General features: G+C 31.3%; 1 long non-coding RNA gene across 4 annotated transcripts; it reads right to left on the reverse strand.

The window, feature by feature from the left end:
* Positions 1–8,044: 8,044 nt before the first annotated feature.
* On the reverse strand, positions 8,045–14,851 carry LOC131610308 (uncharacterized). 4 transcript variants are annotated; one of them, XR_009286454.1, is made up of 6 exons: positions 10,139–14,851; positions 9,841–9,914; positions 9,555–9,606; positions 9,061–9,126; positions 8,853–8,946; positions 8,046–8,691 (listed from the first exon to the last, which is right to left on the reverse strand). It is a non-coding gene; the product is annotated as an uncharacterized LOC131610308 (long non-coding RNA). The 4 variants fall into 4 exon arrangements; XR_009286455.1 differs by having other exon boundaries at positions 8,047–8,691; positions 10,953–14,851; XR_009286456.1 differs by having other exon boundaries at positions 8,045–8,691; positions 9,853–14,851.
* Positions 14,852–16,750: the final 1,899 nt, after the last annotated feature.

Below are 16,750 nucleotides of genomic sequence, written 5' to 3' on the forward strand. Positions count from 1 at the left end.
TTTTCTCCACTCTAACATAATTTTGTATGTATATCTCTAGATTTATCATATTTTATATGTTATAAATTGAATTTGAGCGAAATCTAGGTTAAACTAGATCTTTTTTAATCAAAAGTTTAACTAGATTTTTTTTGGTATTAAGTTTAACTAGATTTTACTCTAACTAATCTGTAGTAATTTTTTTCCAAATTAAATAAAATCTAACATGATTTAACTCTTGTTTTTTTTTATGGTTTAAAAGTAATGGCTTTAATTAGATTTTTTTTTTTTGTTACAAAGAGGGCTAAAGGTCCAAAAACACGAAAAAACTACACAAATGTAACCCTCACATGAGGGACACCACAAGAATACTCCAATAATTATCTAATAATGCAGTCAGGGGCTGCATTAAAACAGATAAACTCAGGACTCAGACTGCACCTAATTAGAAATTTTTTTAAGTCTTATTTTTTAAATTTTTTTTAATGATTTAGTGGTGTAATTGATGTGTTTCTTGAAAATTTAAGAGCATCACGTTTTATTACGATGGTTTGATATTAGTATAACATGTGTACGTCCGCACGAGTAAGTTCATTCTTATCTTATTTTAGATCATTTAATAAGATTTGATTGTTGCTGATTTAGAATTATAATTATTTTAAAATCACTAATAATAATAAATATTTAATAATAAATATGTAGTAAATCACCAACATGATAAATCCAATATGCATAATAATTATTAATATTTACAAATATCACTAATAACTATAAATATTTTTAAACATTTAGTTGGTTAAAGTAAAAAGTACTATAGTGATAGTGACTCATTAAAATAATGAGTTTCGGTGATAACATTCACCGGAGCCGGTAAAATTTACAAATATTTATTTGATACACTATAAAATATATTTAGATATACATATAAATTTAAAATAAATTATTTAATTATAAAATGACCAATGATCATATAAATTAAGTTGTATTAAATAAATAAACAAAAAGAGAAAAAAGTAGATCTAGATCTGTGTGATGAATAAAATAAAAATTTTGACATTTGAAAATGAAAATTTTATTTCTCAAATAAAAAAAATGTTCATTAAAATAACAAAAATGTTTAATGTCGCAAATAATATTTCACGAAAGGCAATAATTAAATGGAGAAAACTTAGGTATAATTTTTTAGGTATGATTCTTACCATTTTCCAATAAAAATATGACAAATATACTTAAATATCATTTAGTGAGTGAAAATATGAAAAATTTACATATGTGTAAGAGATAATTATACACTTGTCATACTTTTATTGAAAAATAGTAGAAATCACACATAAAGAATTGTACCTAAATTTTGTCTTAATTAAATCTACAACTTGCGTTTTTAGTTGAATTTTCCACGTTGCATTAGTGGCATTCTCTCATATATTCTTGTAACTTTTTACATGATACTACCTCCGGTCCTATTTATAAGAAAAAATTCTCTTTTTAGATACATTGAATAAATAATGTATTTGGACAACATATTGTCTAGACACGTTATTTATTCAATGTATCTAAAAAGAGAATATTTTCTTATAAATGGGACCAGAGGGAGTAATAGATTTTTGAGGTTAGAATGATGATACATTTTAACATTGACTTTATCTTGTTAAAATGTATCGAATGATTTAATCATTAAAAACGTAAAATGTATTAACCACAATGATATTTAAGTACATATTGTGTTTTGTTATATAGTCAATGTTAAAATGTATCATTCGTGACATTCGTAACATTGACTTTTGTTATATATAACATTGTGGTTAAAATAAAGTACATATTGTGTTGTTGAGATAATTGATATTCATTCTTCTAGGAATTATAGCAACAACACCAAGGTCACTTGTATGCAACTTTATGTTTGTTAAATTTCTTTGCCAACAACGTTTTAAAATTGGACTACATTCATGTTTGACAGAGCTGGAAAGCTCAATATAACAAACTGGTGCTCAAGCTTATCTATTTCATTGCAACATACTGAATCAAGTGGCACTCTTTCATGAAACTTAAAAGTTTCACAACAAATTAATACAGAAACACGAAATTCACGAGCCACCATTGCAATACATGATGTCCCAACCCTTGAAAGTACAGTTCCATTAGAAAGAATAATAGAAGCTCCCAGAAAAACTTTTGTGACCTCATGCATAATATACAAAACAACATTTATATGAGTATACGTACAACTCAGACCTTTGGCCATAAGCCTAGTAAGTAAGGCTTGACTTTCAATCTTTGGTCGTGAATCTACCACCACAACCCGAAACTGTTTCCTAAGATCTTTGGAAGATATGAGAATCATCTACAATCCATATGTAAGAAGAACATCTTCATCCCTTACTTGCGGCGACATTGAACTATTGTTAGTCGAGAAACTAACAGTCGAAGGAAAGGTGTGAGCCGCAAAACATCTTCATATGTACACATTATACAGATTCACATTGCCTATGCTTGAACCATGGTGATGAGAGATAATCTATCAACTCCAATAAACCAAGCTCTTAATGAAACATCTTCATTTGCATACTTATGAAGTCTGCCCCTATTAGTTTACATGAAGATCTGTCAAAATGTACATCCAAAGGGACAATTAGAAAATTAAAGAGGGAGCAGAGCACATACCATCCATCTTATATCGTCAACTGATAACTACATAGACGAGACAATCCTACGAAACATATACGAACCAATTTCTTGATTATCTTCCATGACCTACATATAGGTGTGGCAAACGAGCATGTCCGCCCCGTTTAGACCCGCCCCGCAAAAGCCCGCAAAAAAATGGGGCGGGACGGGCATATTTGAGAGTGCGGTAAACCTTGCCCCGCCCCGCAAAAAAGTGAGGGAGAGACGGGGAAAGCCCGCGGGCATTTAACCTTTTAGGCATAAAAATAGTAAAATTGTATGAAAAAACTCATGCCTGCAAAAGCTTGCAAAAAAACGGGACGGGGCGGACACATTAAAGGGAGCGGACCTAAAACTTTGCCCCACCCCGCGAAAAAGTGCGAATTAAACGGGCTTTCCCCACGGGCCGGGCCCGTTTTGCCACCCCTACCTACATAAGACATATCCAACTCAAGCTTCTTATATGTATATTATTAATTTGATTTCAAAACCTTATAAAGCATAAAAGAGGTGGTTATAATTTGACATCCTAGATATTAATGAACAATGCCTCCAATTTGGAAATAAGGTTTACAACCAGCAACATCACATGAATAATGTTATGTCATATGTGAGGCTATTGATTGCTTCAAAACTACATCACTCATCAAAATATTCATATCATTAAAACTTTCACTCCAATCATAACTACTTCTATGCTATAGTCATATATATAAGATTAATTATGATTCACAAATAGTGTTAAACTTTTAAAACAAACAATATATCAAATTTATACTCAAAATGCATACACTTGTCTTGAAGCATCCAATTTTTAATCCTCTAGCCAATTTATTCAATTGCCAGGTTCTAAGTTTCAGTGAGTTATCATATACATCCTTGCTGGTTTTTTCATTGTCATTTCGAGCCAATGTTTCACTGATATCTGAGTTTAAAAAAACATGTTTTCAAACTTGTTTTGTGCCTAATCTTGAAACCCATGCAAGATGATTGCAAATGCGATGGGCATGACTCATGCTTTAATAATAACAACAGCACAACGATCGGTGCCACCAAATTTCTTGTAAATCGCCCTCAGCTTACTCTCTGGTGCAGCTGAATGAAAACTGACCATCAATTTGGTACAATCCACGATATCATAAACAATGCCACCTGTATGAATGAATTAATATGTTTGGTCAAGAATGTTTCATTTAGTCAATTACATCAAAGGGCATACTTTAGTGTAACTTAATTTTATTAGCAAGGGTATAATAGGGAGATCATTGGTACCCCGATCCATTGATTACTATATCAGTGGCACGATAGTGGTCAACAAAAGCATGCCTACCAATATATATGAGTTTTTTCAACCTGATAACTAAAAACTAAGTTTAAACTATGACGATCGGAAACAAAAGCATTAGGAGAAGAGAAAGAAAAATGTTTTGTTTTTCCATTTCAAACTGTAATGGTTGGCGAATTAGAAATGGTCGACGACAAGGTTCGCCGAAAAAATAATTTATTAGGTTCATTAGGAAATTTGTATGATGGGGAGAATGAATATGGGATTGGTTTTTCAATCGATGGTGGTGATGGTGGAGAAAGAGGCTGAGATGGGCTAAGGTTGAGGAAGGGAAAGAGAGACAAGAATATAGGGAGGTTGTATGGAGATGATGAGAGACACAAATAACAAACGTAAACATGGGTAAAGCATTGTTCCAAAGTAAGGCAAGAGGGAATTTGATGAGAGAGTTTTATACTGATTCTCCATTTATGATATATATCTTATACATTATCAACACAAAACTCTATCAAATTTGAAAAGAACAAAAAGATTGGAACTATAACTATCGAAGGTGATATTGATCTTTTATTCTTTTATTTTACATTATTCATTTTGAATTTTGATATTGTATAATATCTTATTAATTTTTTCTAGTATCGTGAAGGATGAAAAAAAATAACTTTTTGGAAAAACATGAAAAATAATTAATTTCTTATATAATTTCTAAAAAACATATAAAGCATCCAAGAATGATAGCAAAATAATGAATTTTTTATATAATTATGAGGAACATATAAAACATTCCTTAAGGATAAAAAAATAATAAATTTGTTATATAGTGCATGAATAACTTATCAAGATCCTTAAAAGATAGCAAAAATGTTATATAATTTTTAAGGAACTAATAAAATATCATTGTAGGATTATGCAATGTAATGAAAATTTTCTTTTCATCAACTATAAATAAAACGTATGATATAGTTTTTGAAGAATTATAACAAAACTAATATTAATGTATCATTATTTTCATGTATCCTAAAAAGATTTTATCAATAATATTAGAGAGTCATAGAATAACTAAATCATGATTCCTAAAATATCCTAGAAGAATTGCCCAAAAAATAATAACATATGTTTTGGAGAAATAAAATTTAACATCAACAATCATTCAAAATAAAAACTTATTATTATTAAGCAACCTTAAAGATTCTGAAGAGTCATTATTTTTATCGATTTAAAGATTTGTAACATAATCATAAAGCATCCCGAAAGTACGACACAAATAATCTTCATGCTCATTTTATTTTATGGTGTTATATTTGTTGCATAAAGTTTATACTTTAAGGTTTGTACATAATATTTGACGAATGCGTGATTTAAAAGAAAAGGTAAATAAAATATCTATTTTTATTTGAATAACAACAAAGTTTAAATTATATTTATTCACCGTTGATTCAGACATATTAAAATAACTGAGACACATGTATTATATAAATCAAAAGTTTATATATCAAGTGTATGTTTGTTGTTGGCAAAATTGGTTGAGTCATCTCGGATATTATATGATGCATGCAAAAATTAATAATGAAGAATTAGAAGTTTCTTCAATATCCATTTTTTTTTGTGTATTCCCAAAGAAAATTAAAAATTTGAGAAATTGAGTATTTTTCATGACATTAATTATTGCATCAACTAAAAGATCATGCATATGTTTGTTGTTTACTCACACAATCAGAAATTTGTGAAATTATTTTCTCAACTTAAAGATCGTGTATATGTATTATGATGCGAAAAATAATATTGAAGAACTATAAGTTTCTTCAATTCAATAAATTTTGTGTGTTTCTAAAGAAAATTAAAAATATGAGAAATTGTTTTTTTTTTTTTAATGACATTAATTGTTGCATCGATTAAAATATCATTCAAATTTTTATTGTTTATTCACAACCTGGAGTTTGTGAAATTATTTTCTCAAACGAAGATTTCATTTTCTAATATTTTCAAAATTTTCTTAATAAATATTGCATGTATTATTAAAATTGAGATTGAACGTCTTGTAGCATACGCTCATAAAAAATGGACTTGAAAATCCAATTTTTAGATGTATAAAGTTAATTGTATGACTGATACTTCTAAGACCCTAAATTTTAAAGGAAAAAGCTAACATGTACACAAGTCAGTAAGCAATTTATGAAAATATTTTCTTGGAAGACATACATTCATTGTGTTGCAACTTTAAATGTGACTTTATTGTATTTAATTACATTTAATTTTTTCTAATTATAATATCCTTAAAATGTGTCCTTAGGGCACATGTTAGCATGACCCAATTTTAAATTAGATATTGGAAACACACAAAGCTTGAATATTAAGATATTTATTCGCATTAAGTCATCGCATTACTATATGTTTCTCCTTTCTTGATGTATAATTTATTTTAGGTTAACTACCTGGTACTTTTCATCTAAGTGAACTTTTGGATGTGATGTGTATTTACCAATTGCTCTAATAAAATACACTAAAACAAATTCAATACTTATTCTTGAGATATAATTTAAGCATATAATTCGATACTTGATTACAATCTAGTAGATTGATTATTAATGGAAAAATTAATTTTTACAATATTAGGGGAGAAAGATTAGGCAATTGAAGAATGACTCACAAGTTCAAATGAATAGTTTAAAATAAATTGTTATCTTGACCCTCGTATAAAAGTATATGAATCAAAAGTTCAATATATTTCTCATTTGTAAAGTTTATAAAATTAATTATCAACTACTAATACTTCAATCAAAGTAGATTTTCTTGTTGAACAATTTAATATTGCAATGAGTTGAAAATGCACATGAAACATGGTAGGAAAGTTGGTTACTATATTAAAAGTCCTCTACAAGAAAATGAGATAAATTAAAGATGACTCAAGTGAGGATATGAAAACTTTAAGATTACTGATCGGAAAAATAGCAAGTGTACTATTTTTACGATGTAGTAATAAAAGGGTAAAATCCAAGTATCGATCTCGAGGACTGCGTTGGAATATAAGTTTTATAATTATTCAATTAAATAAAAGGTCAACGGGGATTTTTGATTGAATTATAATTTCTAAGAGTAAAATAAAAATAGCGGAAAATAAATTTATGCTTTTTCACTAATATGAGTACATGTCAAGGCAAGGTGTATGATTTGCTCTGTAACAACCCTGAATCCTTATTTGAGATCTCTTCAACAAGTTCATTGTATTCAATTACTAAATCTTCAGATTGTTTGCCCATAAATCCTTATTTGGCAAACCTTTGGTTTTTCATCTATAAAACCTAAGTCCTTAGAGAAATCAGATAAAACCAAGCTTTGTACTATCAAGAGTTTCTTAGTGCCCATAGGGTATCCCTAGTCCTAGGCGATATCTACTATGATCCAATTGGATACAAACCTTAACAATTGCGGTCCGGTAAATTATTAACCACATAACAATCTTTATTGGTCCGATAAAGAAAGCATTAAAAACGGTATACAATTGAATTGAATAACATGAACATGGAATTGATCAAATCAAAGTATCAAAGTCATTACAAACCAAATCAGGGACACCCCCTAGCATTGGAGGGTTTAGCTACTCATATTATTCAAAAGAAATTCAAAGATATAAAAGTTAAACATTACAGATAATTGAGGAATTTTTTATCTTCAATTGCTCTTGCTCATGAATGATCTCCGTTCTTCAACAATCTCATATGTTACTTGCTCTCAATCAGATTCAATTTCTTCCTTGTGTAAAAGATACCTCTTCTCTTCTCAATCCTTCACTATATATTGCAAACCCTTATTTTTAAGTCGGAAAGTACCAAAACGCCCTTCTGGATCACTTTTTGAGTAAAAAACACAAAAACATGAAAATCAGCGTAACAAGCAAACACGGGTACCCGTGTTGGTCTTCTGGATCTCTTAATTCAATTTGTGCACTCAGTAGCAGCAACACGGGTCGTGTTGGGTAACACGGGTGCCCGTGTTGCTCCACTATTTCACCTTTTTGTTTATTGCCTTGCCTTCCCAGCAACACGGGTCGTGTTGCTCAACACGGGCGCCCGTGTTGCACCACTGATTCTCTATTTTCTTCTTTTATCTTGTTCCTTACTTCCGACACTTCTTGCAATGGATAGAGTGAACCATCTTCTAGATCTGAGGCATCATTAAACAACCAAACCAAAGCATAAAATGGGAAAATAAACTCGAAAACTTAAAAAGACTTAAAAAACTTGCAAACACACTCATAAATACTTAAAAAACTTAAAAAGACTATACTATGACTAGGGCTGGACAACGGGCCGGGTTGGGCGGTTTCGGGCCCAAAAGCCTCACCCATCCCAACCCGCAGTTGAACCCTATAAGCCCATTTCTGCTCATTTTTTAATGGGTTTGGACGGGTTGGGTTACGACGGGTTGCGGGTTAATACAAACGGTTTAATCGGGTTATTGAGTCATTTTTGGTTGATCCCAATAACACATTTTGAGCTACGAATTACTAAACTTAAATCCAAATTACCGAAAACTTAAATCTATAAATATATACAAGAACAAGAATGTCTTGCAGTGAGTTTGTGTTGTGGATTTAATACATACAAAATGAAAAGTTATATAGCAACATAATCACAAGACAATTCTAGTTGTTGTCAACTATTTGTCCCCATCAAAGCAAGGCTAGCCAAACTAGAAAAGAAAAACCACGTTCTGGTCCAAGTAGAAATAAACAGAGTGCTTTCTTTCATGAGTCACATAGAAACCTGCAAAAAGAAATAAAATTTACATGAACATTCCTTAATTATTATCTTAGTTTGTCATTCTAATCATTGAAACACCCTATAAAAGAATATTAATTAGGCATAGCATTTATGAGAACCAAACAATTATAATATGTTTTAACAAATAAATATCAACAATTCACCTTAAACATCTCTTGACTGGATCCCTCATTATAAAGCATCCGAGCAATTATCATTCTTCACCTAACAAGTTTTAGTGGACAAAGCATTCCATGTCTAGCACAAAAATTCAGCAACCCAATTAAAAATCAAAATGAGTAAATAATTGTATTAGTGCTTGTACTGTTGTGGAATGGTATGAACTGTCAGAACAAATAACAGCCAACAAACCTTAAGGGTTGTATCTGAAGAACAAGAAACGAGTGTGTTGTCACCGACAACAACAACATTGTTAACCTGCAAAGAACAATAACGAATTAGAAGCATCAAAGCAAGATTATTTACAAGCAACAGTTGGCATTACAACAACAAACAAGCTAATAATTTCAAAGATACTGAACTAGACTTTTTTTCCCTTCTGGACAGCCATAAATAACTCAGTGAAAGGTGCTCTTAATGACTTGGTTCTACAATTAACACATTTTATCCTGTTATGGTGTATGCTCTAGCAATAACCTGTTATGCTTTATGCTCCAGCAATAATAATGATGTTTGCACATGTTCTTCAATTAAAAATACAGAATAGATAACAAAAAATAAATGTCTCAAAGCTAGTTAAATAACATTGCTTTGTACTTACCTTCAAAGTTGTGTTCATCAATTAAAAATACAGAATAGATAATAAAAAAGTATGAAATAATGAAATGAAAGAGAAAGAAACTCACACATCATTTTCAATTTCAAGAATGGTGTCCTACAGCCATATCTTCATGGGTTCTGCCATGTACATTAATCAAACAATCCAGAAAAACATTAATAAGTCCAAAGAACTAAGAAAAAAAGCGAAATTGTCATTTTCATAAACAAATATATGGACTAGCAAAAAGAACAACAAAAAATTACAATCAAACAATCCAGAAACATAGTAGCAAAAAGAACACATGAGTATCCAATTTTTTCACTTTCATAATTAAATAAACACAAGGAACCTAAACAGATAAACTCACGCACTTGGAAACATACTTTTGACGAGGTCCGACATGCCGAAAATGTTACCCTTTTGGACAATCTTTGTTACCAACAATCTGTTAAACGAAGAGGAGAATAAATTAAATTAAGGTTTAATCAAATTCCTACATAGAAGAAAAATACAAATAGATATTTAAAATAGATAACAAAGTGAGAAATCAAAACTCCCAAAGGTTTAATCAAATTCCTATATAGAAGAACAATACAAAATAGATATCTGAAACCCTAATGAGCAAAACCTAACCATACAAAACTTTAAAACCGAATCAAAACCACAAACCTGAAACTTTTGCAAGTAGAAGAACAATGGTAGAACAAAGTAGATCAATGGTTTTTTGTGAAGGTCAGTGAGAATAACAGAAAGGGTGACTTATAGTTGTGGTGAGTGATGAGAGATGAAGAGAAATCGTGGTTGTTGAGAGAGAGGAGAAGAGAACTAAAAGGATTTACTCTGCTAGGGTTTCGTCGGATCTGAGATTAAGTGAGAGAGAGAGAGAGAGAGGGTGATGAAATGAGGGCTCTGGGTATTACCACTAAGTTAGTGGAAATCCCAAGTCGTTACATTCTATGGGCGGGTCTGGTTACCCGCGGTTCAGTTTATGTTACCCGGGCCCGCCCACTAAAACCCCCTTAAACCGTTAATTTAACCCGCCTAACCCGTTGGTCTGTTTGAACCCGCCCAATTTCCTTTTTTTTTTCGGTTTCGGGCGGTTTGGACCGGTTCAGCGGTTCTTGTCCAGCCCTAACTATGACATTAAGCAGTGCAAAATACCTGGATTATCATCAGGAAAGTGACAAAAACATAGTGAGAATCGTGACTGATCAAGTACCTTGACATAATTTATTTTGAGTTTTAGAAGAACTAACCAGTTACCCAAAATTTATGAAAATAAAGAGATCCCGATAAACTATGTATTGAATGGAATATGACTGAACGAAAATAAAGTCAATATTAATAATATCTTTATATACAATATAGAGCTAAAGGTGATAAATAATATAATGAGGACCATGAATCAAAGTTTATCAAAGATTTTAGACAAAATGAGAATTGGCAAAAATGAACAATTTAATTGAATAAGAATTAAACTCACTTTACAAGTGACTCGATTTTGTAGTTCGAACACCTCAAGGTGTGAAACCAATTGGATACAAATTTGATGAAACATAAACACCTGTAGTGAATGCAATTCAAATTTTGATATTTAATCATCTATGTAGCATATGAATGACTTAATTTGAACATGATGAATGTTGTAATAGCTTATTCGTATGACTCAATTGATAGTGACATTTGTATGAAACTCCCTAAAGGGTTTAATATATCAGAGATACATAATTTTGGATCTCGAGAAAGCTACTTCATCAAATTGAATGAATATCTCTATGGGCTAAAAATGTTAGAGTAAGCCTTAATAGCCAATCAATATTGGCTTAATATACTTTTGTATCATGACCTTGATATATATTTTATATATATATATATATATATATATATATATATATATATATATTGTTTGTTTGTTAATATAAATACTTATTAGACATTGTATTTATTATGTTATTTGTATATGTCATAATAAAGTCTTTAGAATAATTAGTGTATTAATGACCTATTAAGTGTGACTTAATCGTGAGACTTTATTAAACATAAGGACATTATTCTTAAAATATATTTGGTCAAGCTTTACTGTCAAATAAAACAACAATAACACATAAAGACTATTATGGTAGTAGACTGACCGGTCATGGATATGAGATATTAAGACTTCACATCGGTGTAAATATTATGAGTAATATTTATACTGGGTTGACCCACCATGAGAATACTACATAGTTTCTTATGTAAGTGTCATAAGTTATTCTCATTGTGATAGTGGTGTATATCATCCTTCGACCTGGAACCACTATGGACCCTAGATGTGGAGTCGAGTACTTTATTGCCAATCAAACATTGTCTGTAACAAAATGATCAATAAAGATGGTTGATGGGTACTTTATAAAGCATGCTGAGGGACATAAGTGACATAAATGTGATTGGCCCCTCCTATATGAGGGACATGAGTGATAGAGTATGACTGTAAAATGCACGGTCGTGCTCAAATTAGTCGATATCAGATATATGGCTTATTTGTTGTTATCAAGTATACTCGGGGATCAAGGAATAAAATATTGAGCTATACAAGGGTGACGCATTCTATGCCTTGTGTTCAATATAGATACTAGGGTGTAATACGGTGAATTGACCTTTTTAATCAAAAATGTCGCGGTTAAGCAAGAGTCGCCACCGACTTTTATTTTATCCAAACAAGTTAGAAAGGCTAAAAGAAACAGAAAAAACCTTTTAGAGAAAATAGGGTTCGGGGGGTAATTTATGCAAAGGGAGGGTGTAAGGCACCCTTTGCATCCATGGTTTTCCATGGGCTCTTAATTGCTTTGCTCGTTTGAAAAGAAAAGAAGAAAAGAAACTCAGGGACTTTAGCTCGTAAATGAGCGTAGCCTTGAGAGTGTTTGTTTTGAGAAAAAGATGAAAAGAGATAAGCCAGAACAAGGAAATTAGGAGCAATTACCTTATAGTTTGACGAAAACAAAGTTTCTTTTAGCCTTTCGGGATGAAAGGGTCTATTCGTGCCATAAGAGGGCAGAAAGCCTTTCGTTTGGATGTTAACGGGTCATCGAGTTATCGTTCGCCTTAAAACTGTCCCATGCCATAGAGAGGCAGGTAGTCTAAAGGGAAGGATCAGAATAGCCTCTTTGTAGGCAACCAGAAGATACCTCAGCCTTTTCAAAGGCAACTTCCGAGGGTCGAGATCATGTGTATCGAAGGCAGCATCATTAGGGACCATGATCTTAATCGAGGCAACACGGCTGAGGTATCCTCGTATTCGAGGGACAGGCTATTCTGCAAAAAACACAAAGGCAACAGGCAACAAGGCAACAGAGAGATTACCCCAAAAGTGTGCGTGGGTGCAACAATCATGTGGTTCAATTCGAAATACATTATCTTGTAATTATTAGTGATCTATGTTCAGTTCATGGTTGCACTCCCTATTTTACTAACCACGCAGTATAACATAAAGCAATAACAATAGCAATATGGGGAAGGGGACAATGAAACCAGCGGATCCCTTAATAGGGTTTGACATAAGTAATAATAAACGATAAGAAATATCAGGGTTTAGGGTTACCAATACTCGTAGCTAAAAGTAAATGAATAAAGTGTACTTAGCTTGGCGTTTGCCTTGCCAGGGTTGGTGGGCAAAGGTTTTCCTGAAGCATTGACTCTGACCATTGAGAATTGAAAGAAGAAACGACAAGGCGTGAGTGTACAGACAGTTCATTGGCATTTAAAATGAACCCTAATTAAAACAAAATAATAGGCGAAAAATATTAAGTAAGAAGGAATTAGAACTTAGCTTCGTTCTTTGACGTGGCGCGTAATCGGGGGAAATCCTGTTGCTAACCCTGAAAAGAATACACAAAAGAATATTTTTAGTGTAGGGCAAATTCTCGAAAATCCTGATTCGGACAAAAATTAAACATGGTTAATAGAATAAATAAATAAAATTGAATTAATTAGTTATTGGTTTTTAACCTAATTAATCCTAATTTATTTATCTAATTAATTAACCTAATTATTTAAATTAATTAATCAAATCTAAGTTATTTTCTTAAGGTTAAATATTAATTAAAATTATTTAATTAAAATTAAAACCTAATTAACCCTAAAATTATATTTATAAATTAGATAAATAAAAATAACAAAAATAAAAAGTTTAAGAGAATTTATGATTTAAAAAAAAAAGAAGAAAAAGTCTTTTTTTTTTATATAAAAAATTAAAAACTAATTATAAATAAAGAAGATAAAATAATAAAAATAAGAAAAAGTTAAAAAAACTTAGCGTAATAATCAGGTGTGGCAAGCCTGTGAGGGTTCATGGTGGACTTGCAGTCCTTCGTTCGTTGGATCTGGTCCATATATGATCTAGCGGCTGTGAGGTGAGGGCTCATGTTGGTCTCACATCCAAGCGTAACATTGAATTAGATGATAAAGAGACAAGTAAAAGAAAATAAAGAACGCACGAGGCCAGTTTCGAACCCACGCCTTCATGCACGTTACTCTGGTCCCTTGCTTCAACCATCGCACCAAGCTTCGTTTGCTGTTATTGAATTGGAACACGGTCTATATGGATAATCAAGCGACGTTAATAATTATAAAAAAAACTCAGCGCTCTTGTTCTTCTTCCTCGCGAAGATGCGGCCACGGTTTGGGCTCCATAGCCTCCTGCGAATCAAAGCTTAACAAAAATAGATGGTAAATAAAAATTAACGGCATAGATCGAATGGAAATTGCCCAATGAATCCAACGGTATCATCGATTTTGGACGATTTTGCCTCCAACCTCCGTCCCCAAATCATATGGCCGAAACCCTAACCATGGTGTTCCATGGTATCTGCATCAAACCTTGAAAAGAACAGCCCAGAAACGGTCTACGTACTCATACGACCAATACTATAGCTTTAAAACATATATATGATGCATGAATCGTGATGATTGAAAATACAGTAAACCGTAGCAAACCGTGGTAATAGTATGCGCGAATTGGCTTGCTTCAGTCAACAATATGGATTGTATCACGCCCAGAAAGCTTTGGAGAATTGAATGAGATTATTTGTTTGGCTTGAATCGATCTGAAACTTCAATCTCTATTCCTCCTTGCGCACGGTTTCTGAGTTCGGTCAGAGTTTTTTCGCGGCACCCAAAAATCCTCCTTTTCTATGATTTTTCTGTTAATATCTATGCAAGTACTTTTAGGTCAGTATTTGTGAGATCAATCTTGTGATTATGGTAGAGAGATTTGATTTGCAAATCACATGAAAGCTTGCCAATTTTAACCAAGATTCCATAGAGATTTATGATTCACACGACTTATTGCTTGTTTTGGATCTCAAATACAACTTGAACCTAGCCCATGTATTTTCATTAACTTGATTTGTTGTATTTTATTTTAATTAAATTTGAACTAAATTAAATTAATCCAACAATAAAATAAATGACAACAAGGCATGTAAATGGGCTTTGGAATTCCTTGCCAATATTAAGAATATGTTTGAATCAAAGAAACATAGGCCCATTTAAAGAATTTCCCAGTTTAGTCCATATTTTCTTCATGCATTTTCTTTAAAATTTTTGATTAAATCGATTTTTTTAATGAATCAAAAATTCATATAAAACCAAATAATAATCAATAATTTGTGGCATTGGATATGGACCCTATTGGTAACTTGTGGAACAAGATTAAAAAAATATTGGGCTCCTTTGAGGCATATGGGAGGTTATGAGGTCCACTTGAATTGTCAGAACTCGATTTTTCTTGAAGAGAAACAAAAAAACCTAGTTTGAGGGTTGTTGTTCAGTCGAGTCTTGAGCTTTTGATATTCAAATGAGCTTGAGTATAAAATGTGGTGGGCAAATTTTGGGGTATGACATAGGGCAAAAGGGCAATTGTACACATAATCATTATCACAAAAAGGTTATGTCAAATCACATGACATTCTCGTCACTTGGGTAGCAATGATGTGTTGTTAGATACCGCTCACTGTTTATAATATTAAATAGATGATTTAATATTATTTCCAATATTATGAGAATATACAGGGTCACACTTATAGTAGAATGAGTGATTAAATTAAATATGATTTAATTTAATTATGTGTTAATAGTATTTAAATTGTTTAATACATTAGGACATATATAATTTATTTGATTAAATATAGTTTAATTAATTAAATGAGAATTGATCGTTAATTAAATATGATTTAATTTAAATAATAATTTATTTTATTTAATTAAAAAAATTTGATTAAATATAAATGATATTGATTTAACTAAATAGTTTAATTAAATTATATTGGGTTTATTATGGGAAAAAACCCAAAATAAGAACATTAGGATTTTAGAAGTTCTCTATAAGTAGAAGAGCCATTTCCCTTACCAAAGTTAATTTTCAAATTTCTCAGAACAAGAAACGGCTAGCACTGCGTTCCACTTTGTACTTACGTGGGCTTCGTAGAGATGATGGTATTTTCCACGTTTGTGATCAAAGTTAAAGCACACTTCAAGAGGTAATTCAGAATCCTTATTTGTGTTTGATTTGTGATTAATAATTTAATCAAGATCCATTCATCGGGATTGTTCCGTTAAGAGGATTAAAAATTTGAAAAACCGCTCTTAAAATCCCTTCAAAAAAAAATATGGACACATGTGGTATAATTGTTTTAGTGAATATTTGCTAAGGGAGAGATGTACAAATAATTCCATCTGTCCTTATATTTTTATGAAAATATCTGAAAAAGAATTTTATATAATAGATATTCATGTGGATGACATAAATATTATTGGAACTCCTATAAATTTCCAAAATATATAAATTATTTAAAGAAATTGTTTGAGATGAAGGACTTAGAAAAGACGAAGGTAAATATTTAGACAATGAAATTTTTGTACACCAAGAAAGTTATATAGAAAAAGTGTTAAAATATTTCTATAAGGACATATCTCGTTGTTATATTACATAAATATTAAAATGTTTATATATGGACAAATATCGTTTGTTATCTACCCCAATGATGCTAGATCATTAGATGTGCAAAAAAATCTTTTAAGACCTCAAGAAGAGGATGAAAAATTAGGTTCAGAAGTATCATATCTTAGTGTAATTCAATAATTGGTCTATCTTGCTAATTATACATGATATGGTATATCAATTTATGTCAATCTATTAGCAAGATAAAGTTCTTCACCTACACGAAGACATTATAACAAAGTTTAAAATATACTTTGTTATCTTAGGAGTACAATGGACATGACTTTGTTTTATTCCAAAGTGTC

This window comes from Vicia villosa, linkage group LG6 (genome assembly GCF_029867415.1).
Source record: "Vicia villosa cultivar HV-30 ecotype Madison, WI linkage group LG6, Vvil1.0, whole genome shotgun sequence".
Classification (NCBI taxonomy): domain Eukaryota; kingdom Viridiplantae; phylum Streptophyta; class Magnoliopsida; order Fabales; family Fabaceae; genus Vicia; species Vicia villosa.